This window comes from Gadus chalcogrammus, chromosome 17 (assembly GCF_026213295.1).
Source record: "Gadus chalcogrammus isolate NIFS_2021 chromosome 17, NIFS_Gcha_1.0, whole genome shotgun sequence".
Classification (NCBI taxonomy): Eukaryota; Metazoa; Chordata; class Actinopteri; order Gadiformes; family Gadidae; genus Gadus; species Gadus chalcogrammus.
In genome coordinates this window covers 8,199,872-8,213,658 of record NC_079428.1, presented here as the reverse complement: position 1 = coordinate 8,213,658, position 13,787 = coordinate 8,199,872, and the positions used below count along the sequence as shown (strand labels likewise).

The 13,787-nt window shown below is 49.9% G+C and overlaps 1 protein-coding gene across 1 annotated transcript in view; it reads right to left on the bottom strand.

Annotated features, from left to right (window-relative positions):
* The window catches only part of dnah2 (dynein, axonemal, heavy chain 2), a 228,338-nt gene that overhangs the window by 205,594 nt on the left and 8,957 nt on the right, over positions 1-13,787 (bottom strand). Inside the window, exons 5-6 of the mRNA XM_056576101.1 lie at positions 13,319-13,441; positions 2,693-2,898 (exon numbers count right to left, since the gene is read on the bottom strand). The gene's annotated coding sequence lies outside the window, so the exon portion shown is untranslated. The remainder of the gene's footprint in view (positions 1-2,692; positions 2,899-13,318; positions 13,442-13,787) is intronic.

Below are 13,787 nucleotides of genomic sequence, written 5' to 3'. Positions count from 1 at the left end.
TATAAGCATGAAATTCAATCCATACATTATTATAACCTACATTATATATACATTATAGAGATCACACTTATTAAAGCACAGAATGAAGTATAACATTTACAAATCCAAAGCTAACGCTATTAAACCAAAAATTTGACGGATTACAATAAATCCACTTCAGCTTTAGATGCAAAATGTTTTTCCTTACTGCTAATGGAACCACTCTGGCAGTTAAAAAAAAGAAATTGTCCGTCAATTTATCCGAATTTTGTCAGGCACAGCTGGGAACGTACTTGCATTTTTTTATTTTTTTATTTATTTTGGACTGTGTATGGTTTGAGCTAGAATTGTTAGTGAAGGTGAGTCAGTAGGGAGCGGGCAATCTAAATGAACCAGGATTTATGTACTTACAGGAGGCCCCTTACAAGTCATGTGTAGCCATTGCACAGCTCCCCATCCCCAGACAATATGAGGCCCAACTGAAGTGAGGTCACTGATGGAAGCAAGTTTAGTCAGAGATAGAGAAAGGCACGTGGACACACACACACACACACACACACACACACACACACACACACACACACACACACACACACACACACACACACACACACACACACACACACACACACACACACACACACACACACACACACAATATAATTTGTGCAGTGCCTCTTACCAAGCAGAGCGATACTGTGGATTGAGTACGGGACAAACCAGAACTTTAATCCTGGGGGATCCTACATCTCAATTCTCCTGGTTAACGTCTGTCTATCGGCCTGTATGATGCAGAGGAACGGCAGGAGAGCTGTAGTACACATTTGCACTTTTACCCCCTATGATGATACAGCACATCCCATCTTTCGTTTGACTTTTTTTGCATTTATTCCCTGCATTTGTGTGCGTATAGTGCGCGTAAACGTGCACACCCGGCAGAGCACTAAAGTGCCCTTTTGAATCGGACTGGATTGAGACTGAAATAGGCAAAGTTTTAATAAAACATTACAGACGCACATACACTTATTCTTCTTTTTTTCAGATTAATGGCAAGAAGCAGCTTTTTTTTTTTTTTCCTTCATTTTTGTTCTTAATAATTCATTTGCTGAATGTTAGAGGCAGTTCTTTCCTCTTCGTGGAGTTTGTTAGCAAAGTTTTTGAGAGCTTAATGGTTCGACTGAGGTTTCTCCCTTACCCCTAAATCCTGTATCTTTATGCTACTGCTGCCCTTTAAATCTGCCTTTAAATACCCAAATCTTAATGCAAGCCAAGACGGCCCCTTTTCACATTTTTAATGATGCATAAATAACCAACGTTTCGTCTGCACTGTACAACCTTCTTTTTTCAAGGCAAGAATAGCAGGAGTTGTTTAGCATTTGAACAGTATTAAACAAAAACAACACGTAAACATTTTGATCTATACAGCGAAAAATATTTTTTTTGTCGAGTATACATCTTTCCGTAGTCATATATTTATCTCCCATTTGAGTGATCCAACTAATGACATAAAAACGACTTGCAAAGCAATATGTCTGACAATTATTATTATTATGATTACCATGATAATGAGGATCATGAAGCTATAACACGAAGGTAAGCGGTCACGCCACGTTCTGGTGCAGCGGTAGTCAGCCCGGTGTCAGGGGTCGCAGGGGGCCGGGTTCACCCCCCTCGTCGATCCCCTACAGTGGTGAGAGATTAAAAGGATCCGAACTCCACCCTAACCAGTATTAGTGACATCTGATTCATTACAACCATTAGCATTAAGCAACTGCGTCCATCAATAAAACTCCGGGCCGATCCATCGGTCTTCCCCAGAGGGTCCGTCCCCCAGGACTGAGATCGAGCCGACCCCAATATTGACAGGTGCAGAGACAAATTGTGTTAGTACATAGACATACACACACATACTGTCCCCCATTGTTTAGCTGATATAGACGACCTGAGTGTCGATTGTGAGTGTGTTAGTTTAGTTGGGTTCTTAAGTGATGAATCCCCTTTTGTTGCTGATGCTCCTTCTGCTGTTTGGAAGTAGAACCGCTTTTGAGCCCATCAGCTAGTTTGTTGTTGTGTTCTCATTCACCCTCATGTTTAGAGTTGACAATCTGTGTGTGTGTGTTTGTGCGTGGGTGTGGGGGTTTATGTTGATGCCAACGACGACAGCTAGGGAAGAGTGAGAGGCATTGGACGTTGGCATCGCTCCCCGTCAAGATTTGTTTGCATGCGCGTGTCAACCACGCTCATGTCTGACGAAGTATTATTTCCATTCATGTTCAACGGGTGACATTGTCAGAGGCATGTCAGCCTCTTCGAGCGAGAGACTCCAGTGGCGTCAATATGACATGTCAGTTGTAGCTTGGCGCGGTCGCGTGTCGTGCATCACAATGTCCTGGTCTGTGCGCAAAGGGATGATAGATTGAGGCATAGACAAACATTAGCCGTGTTCCCTCCAACATATTGTGTATGTTTCGCGGTAGAAGAGGTTGATGGAAATGGACAATTCACCAGATTAAGGTCTGAAATCGACCTTTAACTTACAGGGTGATTTCCCCATAATGCGTGAAAAGATGTCTGGCAGCATTAATATGTAGGTGTGAACCGATCGTCTTTCGCGTTTCTTCACTCCAGACCAGTTAATGGAACCGCACTAACTGTGCATTTCCTTTAATTTGAGAGCATAAGTGTGACGCTACAGTTTGTCATAAAGGCATACTCAAAAGCAGCAGGATCGGTGTAGCGTTGTTCTTCATCAGGATGACGAATGACGCGTGGATGAGCTCCTCCCAGTCCTCCAGCTGGCCTGTCCTCTTGCAACACCCCAGACAGGACGAGGGTCCCGGGAGGGTCCTGGGAGACGCCAGGGACAGAGAGAAGCCGGAGAAGTCCATTGTCCTTTGCTCCCAGTTCCAACAGCCCTCTCTGTCAAAGTGAAAGACACAACAATTAAAATGCTCCAGTGGTTAGGGTCATTGACCCTCAGCCGAAAGGTTCTTGGTTCGAACCCCTAGCCCCTGGCGACCAACTGACTTTACTTCTAAGTCTCTTTGAATGAAAGTGTCTGCTGAATATTAAAATAATGCTAGTAGAAGACAAGACACAAATCAACACCCACGTGCAACCGGAGCTCTACAGCGAATGGGGAGCGAGGAGAGAGAGCCGCGCGGCCCATGGGATTGCGATGTCGGAAGGCCAAGCAGCCCCCGGAGACAGATGATAAATTATGCAAGCTAGACGTCCAGACCCTTAGAGGACGCCCATGTTAAGATTTCATTACGCCATGACTTTGCACATGCATGACACATGCATGACACATGCACCCTGAGGTTGAGAATCTACGCACACACATACACATTTTGCCCCAAAGAAACAAAGTCAGTGGGAAACCCTTCAAAACAGACTGTCTTCCAAACAGTATCTTTACTTCACACTCTCTCAAACGGCCAAACTGAGGACACAGTTTGCCTGAGAGTTGTCCTTGTTGCGATGCGGCAGCGCTACAAAAGTGTGCGACAGGCGGTTGAGTGGAGATGGAGAGGAGAGGGGGGGAGGGGAATGAATAATTTAAAGAGCCCAGTGACCCCTAGCACCTCCTCCATGTTGTTTTGCCTCTGATATGAATTTCACAAAAAGATGTCGCCGTGACAGGTAGTTTATCCTGCCTGGCAGAGGGGCCACTTACAATGACAGCCTTCTTCAGGGGCCCGCAGAGAGGAAGGAAATGGAGAGGGAAAATTGGTGGGTGGATGTGTGTGTGTGTGTGTGTGTGTGTGTGTGTGTGTGTGTGTGTGTGTGTGTGTGTGTGTGTGTGTGTGTGTGTGTGTGTGTGTGTGAGAGAGAAAGAGAGAGATTTTGTGTGTGTGTGTGTTTCAGAGAAAAAGAGAGAGCGAGAGAGATATTGTGTGTGTGTGTGTGTGTGTGTGTGTGTGTGTGTGTGTGTGTGTGTGTGTGTGTGTGTGTGTGTGTGTGTGTGTGTGTGTGTGTGTGTGTGTGTGTGTGTGTGTGTGTGTGTGTGTACAGGTAGACAAGTTACAAGCCTTTTAACATTTGTTTCTAACGGTGTAAATTAAAAACGGTGGTTTGAGTAACACTGTGGTTGGGGTTTCATGGGTAGGCATTGGTAGAAGAAAAATGCAGGATTTTTTTTTTAAAATAATTTTCAATTCTAATAATACCTTGGATATTATAACTCACAGTATTTTGGAGCATTTCCTATAGTTAGGACCTTCCAGTAGAAACTGTTCTTCAATCTGAAAGTTAATGTAGAAAGTCAAGAGGTAAAGAAGTTAAATTAATATGGTGGATTTTGTCAGCTCATGTCACCTACCTGCCTCAACATCACTGGATACACTATATATAAAACTATAAATAACCTTAAGTCATCCTGCACTTCTGATCTGATGTCTCACTGCTCGTTGTCACTCACACACACACACACTCTCACACCTGCCCCAATGTACTTCTATTGTCCTCATCCATTATTCCACCCTCTCGCGCTCTCTCTTCTCTCCCTCTCCTCTCTCTACACCTTCCCTTGCTCCCTCTCCCTCTCCTTCTCTCTCCTCTACCTCTCTTCCTCTCCTCTCTACACCTTCCCTTGCTCCCTCTCCTTCTCTCTCTCCTCTACCTCTCTTCCTCTCCTCTCTCTACACCTTCCCTTGCTCCCTCTCCTTCTCTCTCTCCTCTCCCTCTCCTCTCTCTACACCTTCCCTTGCTCCCTCTCCCCTTCTCTCTCTCCCCTCTCCCTCTCTCTTGCACTTCATCACTGTCTCCCTACGCAGCGCTCCGTCTCCATCCCTCATCCCCGTGCCTCTCGCCTCCATCTTATCCTCCTCCGTCTCACTCTCGCCCTTTCCTCAACTCAGTACTTTTCCCCTGCCTGCCTCATCCTTCTCCTCCGATACGCCTGTTCCTCCTCCCTGTACACCCCTCCTCCAACCACCACACTCCTCCCTCACCTCATCCTCCCCCGTTTCCCACCTTCGTTGAGGTTTGCTTCGAATTATCCACGCAGCAAACAGAAATAGTACAGTGGGTGTTGAGATCCTCAACGTCTCTCCCACCCCTTGCCAAACATCTTCCTCTCTCTCCACCCAAACCGCTCTCTCCCTCCCACCTCTCCCCCTCTCTCCCCTAAAACACTCTCTCTCCCCCAGACCCCTCTCTCTCTCTCCCACTTCTCCCCCTCTCTCCCCTAAAACCCCTCTCTCTCCCCCAGAACCCTCTCTCTCTCTCCCCCAAACCTCTTGTTCGTCCACATCTACCTATTGCTCTCTTATTATTGTCAGTGCCTCTCTCCTTCTCTACCTGTCTCCCTCCTCGTGTCCCACTCTTTCTCTCACTCCCCCCCCCCCCCCTCCCCTTCCCCCAAACTCTTCTCTCTCTTTCTCTCCCTCTACCCCTCTCAGCATCTTTCAGTTAGTCCTGCACTACATACACACTTGCACACACACACACACACACGGACGGACAGACACACTCACTCCATTTAAAGAAGTCTCCTGGGATGGGGTAATCATTGTGACCTGCAGCATTACATGCAATGTTTGGGGGCTGGCTTTGAATTAAACATCATCACCTTCTCTCTCACAAGTCTCCCATATCTCTCACCTACCTCCCTTCTCTCTCACCTACCTCCCTCTCCTCAAGTTTAGTGGGTGAAGAGAGTCTCTTTTTAAATCATAACCTAATGTTGAATAATTTAGACATAAACCCACCACATACTCTCACACACACACACACACACACACACACCAACACATACAGGGAGGCCTAGTAGGGCCGCGGTGAGAACCCGAGGCGGACGGGGGTGACAGGGCAGATGTGTTGCACTGCATTGTGGGGCCTCGAGGGGAGTGCTCTTTTGCCTGCCCTTTCCCTTGCAGCTCGCGCCGTATGAATGTTGGATGGGCCAGTGCCAGGGTGGTGCTGATGCTGCTGCCGATGTCACAGCAGGGGCAGGGGGGGGGGGGGGGGGGTAGGGGGGGGGGCACAGAGGCACTGAGCAGCCCGATACCATTTGTCTTGTGAGTGAGTGTAACAGACACTGACAGTTGGTGGTCTCCCTCAGCACGGGCGCAGAGATGGGGGGGGGGGTGTTGCTGGGTGGGCCCTGAATGGCTGCAGCCATGCTGATGGCATGCCGCGCTGCATGTCACATGCAGTTAGCCTGATGATAGCCTGGTCAACCGCACAAGTGTTACCCTAGCCAGAGTTGAAGATGAACAATAGAAGACAATCTGGGGTGGTGGCAAGAAGGAAGAGGAGGTGAGGAGGAGGAGGAGGAGGAGGAGGAGGAGGAGGAGAGGTAGACGGGGGAGCAGGGATGAGAGCCTTCCGAGAGATAATATTGACAAACAGCGCTCTCTTGAACCCGAGTAGCCGTGCTCGGCCGTGCACAGCCTGCAAAACTGGGAAAAGCTAGCCCCGGTTCCCCGGCGCTGCCTTTATCTCCTGTCACATATTTCACAGCTCCTTTTAGCTCTGCCTATGTGTCCTGCATACCTCCCACCACCTTCAGTGTTTTTATTTACCTCTCCGCCTCTCGATGGCATTATTCCAGTGATGTCGGGGCAGGATGGTTTATTCCTTAGGGTGTTCGGCTCCCAGCCTGAAAGGTACTTGGTTCGATCCCCAATGACAGGAGTCTAACCTGTAGGCAGACCTCATCCCTATCTGCCTCCCCTCAAGGGACAAGGCAAGATGTCATTCCTGAATATTTGCTCAATCAAAACCGGTAACAACACAACAAGTTAGTATTTTGTCTACAAACACACACATAATTCTGCGCCATTTCCTGTACTGAGATTATTAGGCAACCAATTATAGTATCAGCTGCTTCTGGCTTGGTATCGACTAGTCGATGCGGAGGGTTAACTGTCAGCAGCGCATCACATGCAGCCTAATAATCCCATCGATGGAAATAGTGCAGTGTGTTTATGGACAAACTACCATCTTGTTGGACTTTGACTGGCACTGTGAATAAGCAACTGTTCAGAACACATTGGAAATCTTTTCTAAGTAATTAAAAGTGTATTCCCTTTACTTGTATACGAGCTAGGCTATTGTAACTCTGCAAAAAAAAAAAGGATGTAGCTGACGCAAAGCAAATGCTAACCCAAAGAGCTTCCCTTCTGGACGCCGAATGATGAATTTGTAGTTAAACAACTCGTCTGAATCTGGGTAAGTCAAGCAAACCAAGATTCAGACAGCCAATTTACAGATGGCTCGCCGTATCCCTTTAAAGAGCCAGTGAACCCAAAACCACTTATTTTTTGGTTCGAAACGTAGTAATTTGTTTTATATGATCACAACATAGTAATCTATGCCCTTTTATCACTGTTGAAATCAGTCCCAAATTTAGAGAGAAAAGCGGTGTGAACGTTTCAGGGGACATCTGAGTGCCTTTCCCGTGGCTCGCCGGGGTCTCGGCTGAGGGGCACCGGTGGCGTGGTCTGTGTGGATGTGTGGAGCTCTGTCTTGGCAGTGATTGACTGCAGTTTCCACGAGAAAGTGGACCTTTTCGGACGCTTATTGCACAACGCCACGGTGTGTGTGGATGGGGTAGCTCTGTCTGAGCAGGGATTTATTTAATACCCGCCTCCGAGTGTTAGGCTTCCCCGACACATAGAGTAACACGCTACGGTGTGCCTGGCTGGCGAAGCTCCGTCTGAGCAGCGATGGGTTGAATGGCCGCGTCTGAGTGAGGCTTCCCGGAATCCTATACTATAACGCTACGGTGTGTGGAGGATTTCATACACAACATTGCCTATTATAACGCTCATAACAGTGACACAACGACAGCACTAAAAAAGGTATTAAAAGGTTGGCGTGGGTCGTAACCATGGCGATAACACTCCCCCTTCTTTCCTTAAACACTGCCCAAAATGCCTCTTTTAAATCTGTGTGAGCATTCCATCTGAAACAGTGAGTTCACTGGCCCCTTAATGACATGTCTCTTAAAAATCACTGTGAGGCGCTTTGTATTAATACTAAGCGTTAAATGTCTAAATAGTAGGATACCAAACAGATATAATGACATATTCAAACAAGAGAATTGGACCAACACACGGAGGGTCATAGATAGTGGGTGTCTGGAACCCCCTTCATACTGCAGAGAGAGGTGTTCCTGTTACAGTTGGCTCTAAATGGATTCCTGGGTTTTGGCCGAGGACGGGGGGGCGGGGTGCTACAAGTCCTGAACATTGTCCTACCTGCATGTTGGATTCTGGTGTCTGGATATATCCAGCTCTGGCACACTCCGCTTGCTCTCGTTCCCCTTCGTTCTCCCTCTCTCTCTCTCTCTCTCTCTCTCTCTCTCTCTCTCTGCCTCATCCTGTCTCACACACAGACACGCTTATCTCCTTAGACTTCAAAGGCTCTCTACTCGGAGGTCCAACAGCTACTCTTCCCTCTCACGGTAGCTTATTGACATGATTAGTTAATACACACATACTCACACCGCACACACACACACCGCACACACACACACACACACACACAAACACTAACACAAATACAGACCGAAGCACACAGAAGGAAAGCATGCACACACTTGTGCACAACCTCAGACGTACACACACAATCGCACACACGCCTGCGCGCGCACGCACGCACTCACACACTGTATCAAATCGGCAAAACCGTTCACCGCAATAAAGCGAAAGCCAAATCAAGCCCTGCACTCTTTATTGCTTTTATTGGGCTATTTAACTGCAGCCAGAAACACTTGTGATTAATTCATAGGCTGCGCGCCTCCCGGAGCCGGGCCGGGAGAAGCAGCCCTCCCTCAACACACTATATGCTGTGGAATGTGCACTCGTAAATATTTGATGGCCTTTTGACCTCATTAGACGTGACGGGTGTGACACGCGAGTGAGCCCTCCCGCACCCGCCCATACGTCTTAGTCACCCGGCCCGTGGATCCGGGGAAGACGGAGGAGCGCCAACTCCTGCTATTGCCTCATAGGGGTGTTTGTGTGTGTGTGTGTTTGTGCCTGTGAGTGTGTGTTGTGTTGTGTTTGGTCGGAGGACGAGGAGTGGCGCGGTCTTGACAGTGCTACGTATGAGGGGCTGGGGAGAGAAGAGCGATGTTGGTGTTTTTTGGCCAGTGACCTCTAGGCCGGGCATCATTAAGGACTCTCTTTCTCTCTCTGGATCTCCCTCCCTCTTTTTTGCCCTCTCTGTTTCTCTTTATCGCTTTCTCTCCCTGTCTCCCTCTCTTTTGCCCTTGCTCCCTCTCGATTGCCCTCGCTCTCTCGTTCTTTCTCTCTATTACAGCAGACGGCAGTTACCCTCTAACACTGTCTGCCCTTCACCAAAGGAGGAACAACAGAGAGAGGGAGAGAGAGAGTCGGAGAGAGAGAGGGAACTTAGTGAGACTGAGAAAAAATTTAACAAGAAATTGAAAAAGTTATAATAACAATGAAGAGAGAAGGAGAAAGATGGAATGAACTAAATGAAGAAAGTAAGAAAAAACTACTTCAAACCTTGTCCCGAACGGTCGACCCTTCCCCACCACCCCTGAGCACCGCTCTTCCTCTCCCCGTCAAATGTCACTCATATCTGGGTCAGCTGGGCCCGGCCAGGGCCACTGAGCAATGACCGTTTTTAAAAAGGAACATGTGAGGGACTCACAGCAAGGAGTCAGATCCCTGGAAGCAATGAGAGCACACGGACATGTGTCCCCCTTTATGCACACGAACTGCATAAAGGGGGCGCTTTAGTGGCGGCGGTCTTACGTGGGATTGCACCCCGTGACTCAAGAGGGAAGGGAAAGTTTGCTTTACTTTCCTTGAAGTATTTGTTTCTCGTCTTGTTTGTTTGCCGAGATCCGCAAGGGTATCTATTATGAGAGCTGACCAGAGGACTGAGAGAGAGAGTTAGAGAGACATAATAAGATCACCCATCCGCAGTCCTCCGTAGTTTGCATCCAGATGCCTCCCTTGCCGTCTCAGCCGCTGTCAGTAAACAGTGTTAACGCGCCAAAATGAGGCAAGAAGACCAATTATTTGTTCAACCCAATTAGGAAAAAATGACCGTCCAAAGGAAGACGACAGGCGGCCCCTTCGCCGGCCCAAATGGGTCCGCCCGTACCCACAAAATGAGGCCGGAGCTACTCGCTCATTCTCCATTATTTTTTGCCTTCCTTTCGTGCTTCCTTCAGAGCTTCAGGGGCCCTCGATAATCACACTCCAAATGCACATTGTTCTGGGCCAGACAAGAAGCACCAGACGCTGTTACAAGGTTATATTTGTTTTATTTCGTGTCAGGTCTTTTTGAAGACTAACTGTTGTCACGTGACACAAAAAGTCTGAAAAAGACCTGACACAAAAATAAAACTACCAAAGACGCAGGAACCACTAGGTGCTCCAAACGCCTCGCGGTAAACAGTTTACATAATGAGAGCCGAGATGTTGGGCGTGCTAAGAGCTGTTTGCTACAGTAAACTGTTTATTTTGTCCTGTCTCGGCGAGTCACAGACACACAATATCTGCCCTCTTTTGGTGTTTTCTTTCCCCATCCATGTATTTCCACTTCACTCCTGTCAAAAGTCATGGACGTGTCAAAAATTGTTGTTTCAAGCCTCACTTCTAGATTACAGGACCCCCCCCCCCCCCCCGTATCCCCTCTGCTCTCTTACAATGTTAATGTCAAAAGCTTGTTCTCTTCAGGGCAAAACTCGTCGAAAGAGAAAAAAGACAATTCCAGCATTCAAGTCCTCAGCGGCGGCGGGGGAGGGGTCAAAGCGGGGGGAGGGCAAAGTGGATTTCATCAGTCCGTGATGAGGTTACAACTTAGTCGGAAAGAGGGACATGATAATAGGTTCCAGTAAAGCAGGGCCCGCCCTCGGGAGATGGGTTTCGCTGGCCCGGACCTCTGTATCTGTCATGTTATGCTAACCCCTCATCCCCATTGCGTTCCCCTTGACAGGCCTTTCAGAACCAAAGAAACACAAGCTAGGGGCTGGCTGCCCTCTGTAATGCACAACCAGCTCACTCCCCAGGACTAGACTCTCTATGACCCAGTGAATGAAGATGCTTAATGCTTAATAGAAATAAAAAAAAAATCTTTGGCCTTGTTTCTTGTTCTTCCAGATATACCATGGACCACAGCCCACCCAAAGACACCCCTGTTCTGCCGGTGATCCCCCTCTGCCCAAGACCCCTGAAGACACAGCCTGACGTAACCCAGGCCCTGGCGGCGTGTGTGGATCTAGCCCCCCGCCTGCGCCCCTGCTTCGGCCTGCCCAAGACCCTCCTCTTCCGCTGCTACCCAGTTAGCGGCACCGACACGGCCCCTGTCTTGCCTCCCCTGAGCCCCGGGAACCCCCAAGCTCTCGTCGTAGCGTCGGCCGCCGCCGAGCAAGCCGCGGCGCACGGCGACGGGGCGGGCCTGCTGCTCCTCCTCACCGCCTCCCTCCTCACGCAGGCCAGAGACCTGCTGGCCCTGGGGGTGGAGGGGGCGGAGATCCGGGCCGGGTACCGCCTGGGCTGTGGCAGGGCCCTGGCTCTGCTGGAGCAGCAGGGGGTCTGCGGACGGCTCGGGGAGCCCAGAGACGAGCTGCAGGTCGGGGCCGCCCTCGGGCCCTTCCTGTCCGCCTGGCAGCCGGGGTTCGACGTGGCGTTGGGGGTCGCGGCCGCCCGCTGCTGCGTGTACGGCTGGACCCCCGTCACCTCGGGAGAGCGCGGGGAAGTGTGGGAAGGCGTGACCTTTGACCCGAGTACTCTGAGAGTCTGCACGGTGCTGGATGACTCACGTGATGAGGCGGTCGGGAAGGAGGAGGAGGAGGAGGAGGAGGAGGAGAGAGCCGGACGAGATGACTACACAGAGTTCGGAGGTGAGGAGCATCCGGACGTGGAGGACGAAATAGACAAGATGGGGGAGGAAGTGAGTCAGGAGACGCAAACCGCAGAGACGGACAGAGAACCGACCACGGAGCCCAGAGGAGAGGAAGAGAAGCCGGCAACGGATAGAGCAACCCATAGCAATAAGAAAAACAAATACGATAAAGATAGCACCGGTCAAGGAGAAGAGGACACTCCATCACAGCTGGAAAAAAAGAAGACAACGCTTGTGAAAGGCAGGGAGGGGGAGGAAGAGGATGACGAAGACGTCGAAACCGAGGTGTTTGATGACTGGGTGGATCTGGGAGTGGAGATATGGGAAGCCGTCTGCGACTCGGCCCGAGATAATGGCGTGGTGTGGAGCGAGTACACGACGCAACAAGAGAGACTCGGAGATGCAACCAGATTAGAGGCTGCCCGCAGGAACCCACTGTCCATCAATATGCACGCCGGCACCGAGACGGAGCAGACGATACACGGCCTCTCTAATGAGCCCACCATGCACAAGCACATCACGTCAGCCCACTCGGCCCACTTCAAGGAGCAGATAAACAGACCTAGGGGGAATCCATCCCAGGCCGCCCGTCAGAAACCCTCCTCGACCTCGCTAGACGCTCCGTCTCCCGGGAAGGCGAGCCCAACACTGAGGCACAGCCACGCCTCCTCTGCCCTCCCCGGGCTCCGTCTGCCTCTTCAGGCCAGCGCGGTGGTAGAAGAGCCCAAGGACGGCAGTGCCCGCCCCGGGGTTAGGCTCACCCTCCGCAGCCCAGACGCCTCCCTGCTGGTCAGCGCCCAGGGTGCGGTGCAGGCCTGCCTGAGAGTGTACCGCTCCCTCTTGGCCGAGCCCAGGCTGGTGGCGGGGGCCGGGGTTGCAGAGCTGGCCCTGGCGGTGGGTCTGACTCAACAAGGCCTGGGCCTGGTCGGCATGGAGCAGCTGGTGGTCCACGCCTTCGCCCAGGCTCTGCTGCAGCCAGCCAGGGTCCTTGGGGAGAACTCAGGCGACCCGGGGGACCTGGCGGTGCTCCGGCTGTACAGAAGTCACCGCGAGAAGGAGAAAGAAGGCGTCTGGTCTCGGGAGACGTCAGCTCCCACAGTGCACCACCAGGGGACGGGGCAGGCCGTCCTAGATCCGCTAGGATGCAAAGCTAGCGCTATACAGAAAGCCACCGAGGCCACTCTGAATGTTTTAGCTGGGCTGATTCCAGCAGGAGATTACAACGGATGACAACAGCCCTCTAATCATACACACCAAGCAATCAGAGAAAAAGCTACACAATTATTGTAATTGGTTATGGATGTGATGGGTTAAGCATGTGTAGTTGGTTCAACTGAAATTAATAAAAATATATTTATTTCCTCAAATGCATCAAACAAAATGGTTTATTCTCATAAGCTTATTTCTTGAAGAATGTAATTAATATGGCTATATTTCACAGCTGTGACGGCTCAAATAGGTCAGCATTATGAATGCCAAATGATAAATACAGTATGTTTACCTTCCTGCTGGTGATAATGGCCTTGTGTTTGGATACGGCGCTGCTTGTTTCGACGGGCTTCTGAAGACCGGTCCCCAGGACCTGCACCGTGTTCCCCCGGTCCCCTGGTAGTGAGGGCCCCACCTGGGACGGAGTAGAAAGGGGCGATGAACACTGGATCAATCCAACTCAAGTAGTCTAACATCTTTGATTGGCAAGTATATTCTCATGTCTGTCCATTCAACTCATCCAAATAATACATCTTATATTAGGGGAACATTCTGCGGTTCCTACTAAATGTTTTACCGCCGATCAGAAACACACTTCGTGTAGACTCCTATTTTTAGCCCGGTATATAAAATATGTAAATCTAACACTAAATAAATCATCAAGTACACAGGAATGAATAATAGGTGCTTGTTTTGCAGACGTCCTCATGTTGTTGTTTCAGGACATCGGCTGCGGTCTGCGTCTGCCCGGCTCCCTGCGT